Raw genomic sequence first — 9,081 nt, forward strand, 5'->3', positions numbered from 1 at the left:
GGGAGAGAATAGATCTGTCTATATCATTCCATATAATAGGGGTATATATACATTAAATATAATACATAGGATTTGCTTAAATAACAATAAACCTTAAATCTAAAATATTCCAGAAACATACAAAGAGGATAATGGATATCCACACAGTATTTTCAAAAAAAAAAAAAAAAAAAAAAAAAAATAAAAACTCCATATCTTGTTCCACTCCCACAAGTCCCACCTCACTCATTAACTCCCACGAAACCCTCAATGTTTCCTCTGGGAACCACCGCAATCACTCTCTCTTTTAGAAAGAGGAATCCAAATCTAAACCCATCGTGGCCATAACCGCCGCCACCGCCACCGCTGTTACCTCTGTCGCTGCTGTTGGAGTCGCTGGGGCAATGGCTTGAAACTAGTTATGATTTCCGATGTCGCTTCTTAAGTAAGTTCGCTCCTACTCTCATTGCCAAAGAATACCTTAATGTTGTCCTCTTATCCCTTTATTTCCTAAATTGCTAACAGTATAGATTCCATTATAATAAGAGAATTATTTAAGAAATTGAGAATTAGTTCTTTATCAATTGAACTCCTGGGGAAAAAATTATCTATTATATTGCATTTCTATAATTATGCAAATTGAATAGCTTTGTGATTTTTTTTATTTTTTTTATTTTTTTTTATTGTGATTATATATTGATAGTACAATTTCATAAGACCTAGTCTTGTTAATCAAAATGCTTGGTGGTTTTCTATAGTTTAGTTTGTTGTTATTTAGATAGTAAGGTTTGATTTGAAGTATTTATCAATAAGATGGAGATTGGTGTATAAAGTACTGTATATTGAAAGACATGTTTATTGTTTGTATTGATTTAGTATTGCCGCTGCTAATATGGTGTATTGATGTTTAATTTGAGGGGAAAAAATTGGATTGAAATGTATTAACTAACTATTCATTTTGTTTTGTTTTTTGTTTTTTGTTTTTTGTTTTTTGTTTTTTGTTTTTTGTTTTTTTTTTTTTTATTTGTTTCGAGCAGTGGTTCAGAATAGGAGTTTGAAAATGTCGCTATATGATAGAGTACAATGTCAAATTATTTTTGTTTTTAGCTGCTAATTAGCATAAGTTAATCAATTTTGGAGCAGTAATAGCTTTGTTTTCCTAAAACCAAACTAATACTAGAATAAAGAGCACAAGGCCCTCTTTGCTACTACTACTACTTTTTTTTAGTTATGTGAATAAATAGATATCCATGTATTTAGTAGCTTGTTGCAACTATCTGTGTAACCATGTGTGTTGCACAGAGCAAACCCTGATTCTATCATTAATTCAGCTGTGTTTTGGGTTGCTCACTCAGAACTGTCTGATCCATGTAATATTGCCTTGAACCAATTTTGTATTTAGATACCCCTCCAAATGAAATTTCTCTGACGACTTACCAGTAGATATTGGAAATATAATTGTAGTGCTCCTAATTTAATTTGTTTGTCTTCTCAATCCCCCAAAGTATGATATGCAATGCTTTGATTATTAATAGATTGATAAGAATCATTCATACCTGTTAAGGTTAGTTTAGTTGATTTCAACTTATTATTACAAGAAAAGTAGTTTGTGAATCATATTCTTCGGCAAGATATTAACCAAAGTTGCCTTCATACAAGGAAAGTTACAAGTTCATGAGAACATATCTTAATATAGAACTAATAGAAGAAAGGCTCACAAATAGGGTCGGAGCTAAGGGGGTGGGCGGGCTGTGGAGGCTCTTCACCCACAGCCCAACTCCCTTTTCTTTAATATTTAAAGGCTAGTTACTAATTATGCCGGAATTAATGCCTTTACTAATACCTAATCATGCAAATAACTCTTCAATTTTTTTTTTTATTTATTTTTAATTTCACTTTGGAGTAGTTGTTCTGAATAGGAGTTTGAAAGTTCAGGTGAAGTGAGTTACTTGCTTCTTTGCGGTGTGTGCTCTTTTCTACCGTACACGCAATCTTGATTCAATGATGTATCATTAATTTTCTGCACATTTTTCACTTGCAGGGACTATATGTTATGCAAAAATTATTTCTTCGTGTTTTTGCTTCATTTCATGATGATGTAAAGATTGATGAGCAGCTTACTGAAAAGAATACTTTGGTTCAACAATTCATCCGGACGCAAGTATTGGATATCGAGCCACCCTTTCAAATTGAGTGGTCAACTGGTCATGGCTGGTTAGTATGAAATTTTGATGCTTTATTTTTAATTATTATATATATAACAGCTTGAACAACATCTTTGGAACGGAATGACTTGTATTTTTACTAGTGAGTTAAATTTCAACTCTCCTCATTAAGAGTTGCATCAGATTTGAGTGTATCTCACTGCACTTAAAATATTTTTAGTGAAAATGGTTACTCTCTATCTAACTTGAATAGTCCCAAATTAATTGCCACTCTTCATATCCACCAAGTTAAATAATAAAAATTCCCATATCTGATTAAATTTAGGATTCTACATCGCAAATTGAAAAAAAAAAAAATGCTTGCTCTCAATGATTACGTATCTTATCTAGGATAATTATGGTGTATTGAGTCAATTCCTTGAAAATGATCTATGACCAAAAATGTCCTGTTGAAGTACAATTAAAGATGTATTATTATTCTTTTAGTTTTTAAGGTATCTAAGTTGTCACAAAATGGATTATCACGCATCAATCAAAGTATAGTAACAAAATCAAGAATAAGAAAAGTTATGTTAGAATGGAAACATTACCTAATCTAAAATGTTTACGAGTTTATGCAAATTTGGACTTCAGTTCAACTATGATACTCGTTAGATGTAGCTGTCATTAACTCTTTCACTTTAATGACTTTACCTTATCTAATGTTTCTTCAGTACTCTTATGGCGAGGAGCTAGGCATGCAAGATAAACCACTAGTGAATCATGAGCACAGCAGTGTATAAAAAGGTAATGATCACTGTAATTTCGTCCTAAATATTTTAATATAGATATGTTAAGAGTCATATATAGTTTTAATGACCTTGTTGAGTTAATGGTCATGTAGCTATTTCAAAAAGGAAGCGAACCAGAGGACCAACATGTCTAAAGATGTTCATGAATGGACATTAGAAGAGCTAAGCCACTAATGTCTGCTACTGCTGTTTGCTGCCACTGCTATCTGCTACTGCTGTTTGCTGCTATATACTACTGCCTTCTGTAGCTGATGTTACCGTTGCTATCGTTCTGCTAGGTTGCTGCTGCTATCATATACACTGCTACTGCCGCTGACTATTTTTTGAAATTTGGAGTTGTTTCTTATGTCTTCACTTTTTCCAAGCTAGAGACCGAAGCTAACTTTCTATTTGTTTTGATTATTATATTGTTTGGCCAAACATAAAAATTGGTGTTTATGGATGTTTTTTGTATGATTGATGAAATTATTTCAATTCAAATTATTGTATATCATATATGTAAATTTCTCATTCATGGTTACGTTGTTGTACATATTAATATTATTTTTATATTAAAATAATAATAATAATAATAATAATAATAATAATAATAATAATAATAATAATAATAATAATAATAATAATAATAACGATAATAAAAATGTTACCTATTAATTAATAAGGTGTTATATTAGTATGCAAAAAGTGATACATAATGTCAAATAAAGTGCTACTATATGTCAAAAGAAGATTGAAAAATGTTACCTAATAATCAAAGGTGTTACATTAGTTCGAAAAAGTGATACATAATGTCGCATAAAGTGACACTATATGATTGTAAAATGTTACTAAAGATAAGTAAGTGTAACCTAAGAAATAAAAAGTAACACTTTCAAAATGATACTAATAATATAAAAAGTGTTACATAAGAGGGTTTATAGTAACACTTTTGAAAGCGTTACCATATATTACCCAAAGTGTTACATAAGACCTTAGGTAACATGGGCGGAAGTATCACCCAATAAAGTGTTACGTATTGTCTATAGTAACACTTTTACTACTTTATGTAACACTTTTTGGGTGTTACTTAAGATTTGTTTTGTACTAGTGAGACTACATCTCCAAAGTTAGGTCTTGAAATTTGATATATCTGAGAACATTGTACAACCTCATGAACCATAAACTGTCCATATCTTCAAGAAGAGCAGAGAAATCTACTGTCCGATAATCAACAACACTATTTAAATAAAAACGAGGTATGGTCTTCCCACAATATTTAAAAGATTTTAAATTAGGTGTATAAAACACTGCTTCAACTAGTCCCATACAATTGTAGAAACATACCTCCTTGAGAGATTGACTTGAGAGTTTAATAACTTTTTGCAACATGCATCCACCAAAAGACAGTTGCTTAAGCAGTTGAAAGGATGTAATTGTAGGACTTTAGATACTATAAGCGGAATTACATGAATCATATTCATAAGCATCTAAACACCAAGATCAATGCATAAACACATAAAGAACAATTAATAATAATATCTTTGAAGCGTAATTCTACAGCAATCAAGCAAGAACAAATGAGAAACAAAGAACCCCAAACGTGATTCCTCTACTTGGTCCACGGGCAGAGATTAAACCTCCACTAATGCTAGTTAGTTGTGGTTGAACCTTTCAATCAACCTTCTACGGAGAAGAGAGAAACACGAACTAACCACGAACCACCACGAACGATCACCACACGCGCCACCTAGGGTGGTCGGCCATACGGACGAGGGGGGAGGGGGAGAGAGGAGGGTCGTGTGTGAGAGAGAGAGAGAGATTAGGGTTTGGGACTTGGTTGCTTGAGTTACAATTAACTGACTTGTCAATTGTTATTTCAATATAAGTCATGGATCTTATTTATAGACCATATCTCTAAATAAGAGTCCATGTCAAGCCCAAACTCCTTGTCCTAATCAAACTACTCTAGCCCAACACTCCATATGGTTTGTCATGATCTCATGAGGCCCATTAATGGGCCTCTTATTTGTTTAACCCAATACCCTTGTTGTGTAACCTCATAGGATCCATTTTATTGGGCTTTGGACTATTTTACTAGCCCAAAGATCATTTATCATATCTAGCAACAGACAATGACGACCCAAAAGAATGAACCTATTATCTCCATAATAGTGATCCTTAATATATCTAGTAATTGCACTTATCGAAGACATAATTCCTTCAATCTCCCACTTCTTATCTGAGACAAGTGCACAATATTCAAATTCCTTAAGTCAATGTGCGTCGATTTGATAATATGATTGCATCTCATGTCGTGATCATATTAATCTACAGATCTTTTCTTGAAATTTGAGTTAGAATTACAAAACAAATGATTACTGTGTAATCCATTTGAGCACGACCATGCATTTTCTAAATACTCCCTCTTCAAGGGGCCAAGACACATTCCTAATTAAATAGGTAGACTCAATCCAATCTTGTGAAACCAAAGCTTTCACTCAACTTTTGAAGTAATCAGGAAACACCCTTTATAATCTCTAGTTATGGGTAGACGTTTGAATGTATCACATTTAAATCAATCATTGAATGGAATCCATGTTCCACTCATGTCAAAGGAATCCACTAATATATATGGAAGCTCTATACTTGAACTTCAAAGTAGGTCTATAGTTCGATCATGCATGATTCATGCATATCCATGTGATTGACCGAGCATCATCACTATGCCCCTATAGCCCATGAAACTACGCTATCTAATCAATCTTACATGCTAGTCCTTGTAGTGAAATCATTTATGTCCACTTTAATGATTTCGAACTAGGAACTTAAATAATGTATGGATTTTGTTCACCTGTGGGGTTTCATTCACCAGGTCATCAACCTGATGAGCCCATCAATCCATAATTATTTTGGATATTTTATTTAACATTAAAACCATAATTAAATAAGAGAAATAATAAATTTCTGATTAAACATAATTCTGTAAATGAATGTATTTCTTATGTAATAAAATTTCTCAAAACAAATACAACTTAAATTACATCACCAGCCTCAATCCAGTTGCACTAGCATGAGTCTCATGCTTAGGAAATGGAAGGGGTTTAGTAAGCGGATCAGTAATGTTCTCATCCGTATGAACTTTGCACATCTTGACATCTCCTCTGCCAACGATCTCTCGAATGAGGTGTTATTTCCTCTCAACATGTTTGGATTTGAAGTGTGACCTTGGCTCCTTTAATCGAGAAATAATGGTGCCATTGTTGTCTCAATACAACTCAATTCCTTTCTGGGCACTTGGTAAAATGTCCAACTCTGTGAGGAATTTCTTAATCCAAACTGCCTCCTTAGCTGCTTCAATGGTAGCTAAATACTCTGATTTTGTCGTAGAGTATGTGACAGTGCTTTGCTTCAAACTCTTCCAGCTCACTGCTCCTCCATTCAGACAGAAAATGTACCTTGACTAGGATTTGAAGTCATCTTTGTATGTCTGGAAACTCGCATTCATATAACCCTTGACATCCAACTCATCTTCGCCGCCATATACTAGAAACATTCCTTTAGTCCTTCTCAAGTACTTAAGGAGGTTCTTGGCAGCTGTCCAGTGTGCTTCTCCTGGATTTTCCTGAAATCTGCTATGCATGCTAAGAGCATATGAAACATCTGACCTTGTACAAATCATGTCATACATAATATACCCTACTGTACAAGCTTAAGGTATACTAACCATACGTCTCATCTCATCTGGCGTTTGAGGGCACTGAGATTTACTGAGTGTAATGCCATGGGACATGGGGAGAAATCCTCTCTTAGAGTCTTTCATCTCAAACCTGTCAAGAACCTTTGTCAATATAAGTTTCTTAACTTAGTCTAATCATCCTTCGAGACCTGTCTTGATGGATCTTGATTCCCAAAACGTACTCGGCGTCTGACGCGAGGAAAACCTAGGTCGTTGGTTTCTAAGTATCCCTAATCAAAACCAAATTTATAACCAAACCCAATCCTAAGTATAAGAGTAAGTCCGGGTCAAAGCCAAGGGAATGCGGTATAAGCTAAAGTCTCTAGTTAAGCTATTCCTAAATCTTTAACAATAGGGTTGGTCTAAACTAGCAAATCAACAAAATCAAAGCTAACAATAGAATTCAATATCAAAGTACTACGGATTTAGGATCCACATGCACTCACGATAAACTTGCTGATTTGTCGGGAATTTGATCAATCAAGCAATGCGAGGGAAAATGATATTTGCAATCAAAATCACTCAAATAGCTATTTCCTAGGGTCAAGCTAGATATCATTACAAATGACTTCAAAGGAAGATCACAAAACAAGATCAATCGATAATAATTGCTTCCAAATCAATTTTTCATATCATTGAAAACTAATATGCAATCTAGCTTGATCATCAAGGTAGCTACTCCTCATCAAATCAAACATATGCACAAATCAATCAACCAATTTACTCACATCATCAAATCAATCAAAAACCCCCAAATTAGCTATAGTTTATCACTCATACATGCTTCACCACATCCCTACCAAAGGAACTACTCACTACACATTGTAAAATTGAAACGCATAACTAAACTAATCATCAATTTCATCATCAACATTTCAATCCAAATATCAACAATCAAATCAAGCAAACAATAGAAATTCAACAATATATCAAGAATCAAACATAAAATTGAATTAAAAGGTAAGAATTCTTATAAAACATTGATCAATATCAAAGTGAATGAAGATCAAATGTAGCAATCATCAAATACCAAGTTTCTTTCTCTAAAATCTAAGAACAAAGTTTTCCGAAATCTCGAGCTTCTATCTCTAAAATTCCAATCAAAAGTCTAATTCTCCTTCAATTCCAATCTCCTTTCTCTCTAAAAATGAAGCAATTCTATATATAGTAAAACTAACAAAGGAGAAGTTAGTTAGACGTCTAAAAAGAACCCCAAAAGGCGCGCCCTCTCCTCTCAATGCGCGACCGCAAAGAAATGGGTACGGAACAGGGGGAAAGCAGGTGCGCGGCCGCACCTCCCACCTGCATGGCCGCGCATAGGTCCTGCACACCCGCGCCACAGTCGTGCACGCCCATGCTAGGGAGTAGGGGAGAGCTCCTCGTGCGGTCGTTGATGCTCCCGTGCGCTCCACTTGATACATATTAGGGGTGGTTGTCTCCAAAGGTCTTCACGGTGGTTTCAACACCGATTTAATGCACACGTAGCATGAGAGCGCGGCCTTGAAGACTTGGTTTTTGCACTCCTTTACATTTAAGCTTCAAGGGAAGAGACTGGCTTGCATCTTGAGCTTTATAAACTTTGAGAAAATGGCATTGAACTCCTTGAACATCACCAATCTCTTGAAATAAAAAAGAAGCAAGGAAGTAAAGGAGAAAAGGCAAAATAAACTAAGAAATGCAAGAAAATGGGAAAATAACTAAGGAAAATACAAACTAGAGAAATAACAACTAAAACTAAAGAAAAAGGGATAAAAGAGATATAAAAGCAATCAAAATTCATCCTAAAAGAGGCTAAATGAGTGCCATAAATAACACTCATCAAACTCCCCCAAGCTAGACTTTTTCTCGTCCTCGAGCAAAACAAAAGCAAGTAGAAATAGGATGAAAAACTTATTCAAACAAGAAAAAGGAAAGAAAAAGATAAGAATATACACTAAAACTCACTTTCGTAGGAATCACGGTTGTTTTTAGCTAGAATAAGCCCTTTAAACCCCAAAGTCACCAATGAGAACGAGTGAGGTCTCGTAAGGGTATCCAAAGAGTTTGAACCATCACTCTTTAAGGTAAAAATGAGGCAAATCAATAAAAAAAAGAAAGTAAAACAAAAAATTCAAACAAATAGCTTTTGAAATGGACTTTACAAATGATCAAATGCAAGTGAATAAACAACTTTCTATACAATAAGGGTATGCACATTCCAAGATATTTAAGGTTGATTGAAACATAGGATATGCTAAGCATAGAGAACTATTTAAACACAATTCACCTTCATCCCAAACAATCTTACCACGTTCTCCCAACTAGTTTCAAATCCACCTCTAGTGAGCATCTCAATGATTCCTCGAAGGAACCAGAAAAGAAGAGACTTTAGGGCTACTCGACATCTTAACTATGCACACCGCTCCATAGGCTTGACTCACATCTCCTTCCA

The 9,081-nt window shown here is 34.4% G+C and overlaps 1 long non-coding RNA gene across 1 annotated transcript; it reads left to right on the plus strand.

The window, feature by feature from the left end:
• The first annotated feature begins 207 nt into the window (after nucleotides 1–207).
• LOC145582141 (uncharacterized) lies at nucleotides 208–3,415 on the plus strand. Its single transcript, XR_014099786.1, has 4 exons — nucleotides 208–424; nucleotides 2,021–2,193; nucleotides 2,858–2,930; nucleotides 3,028–3,415. It is a non-coding gene; the product is annotated as an uncharacterized LOC145582141 (long non-coding RNA).
• The last annotated feature ends 5,666 nt before the right edge of the window (nucleotides 3,416–9,081 follow it).

This window comes from Chenopodium album, chromosome 15 (assembly GCF_948465745.1).
Source record: "Chenopodium album chromosome 15, dcCheAlbu1.1, whole genome shotgun sequence".
Classification (NCBI taxonomy): domain Eukaryota; kingdom Viridiplantae; phylum Streptophyta; class Magnoliopsida; order Caryophyllales; family Amaranthaceae; genus Chenopodium; species Chenopodium album.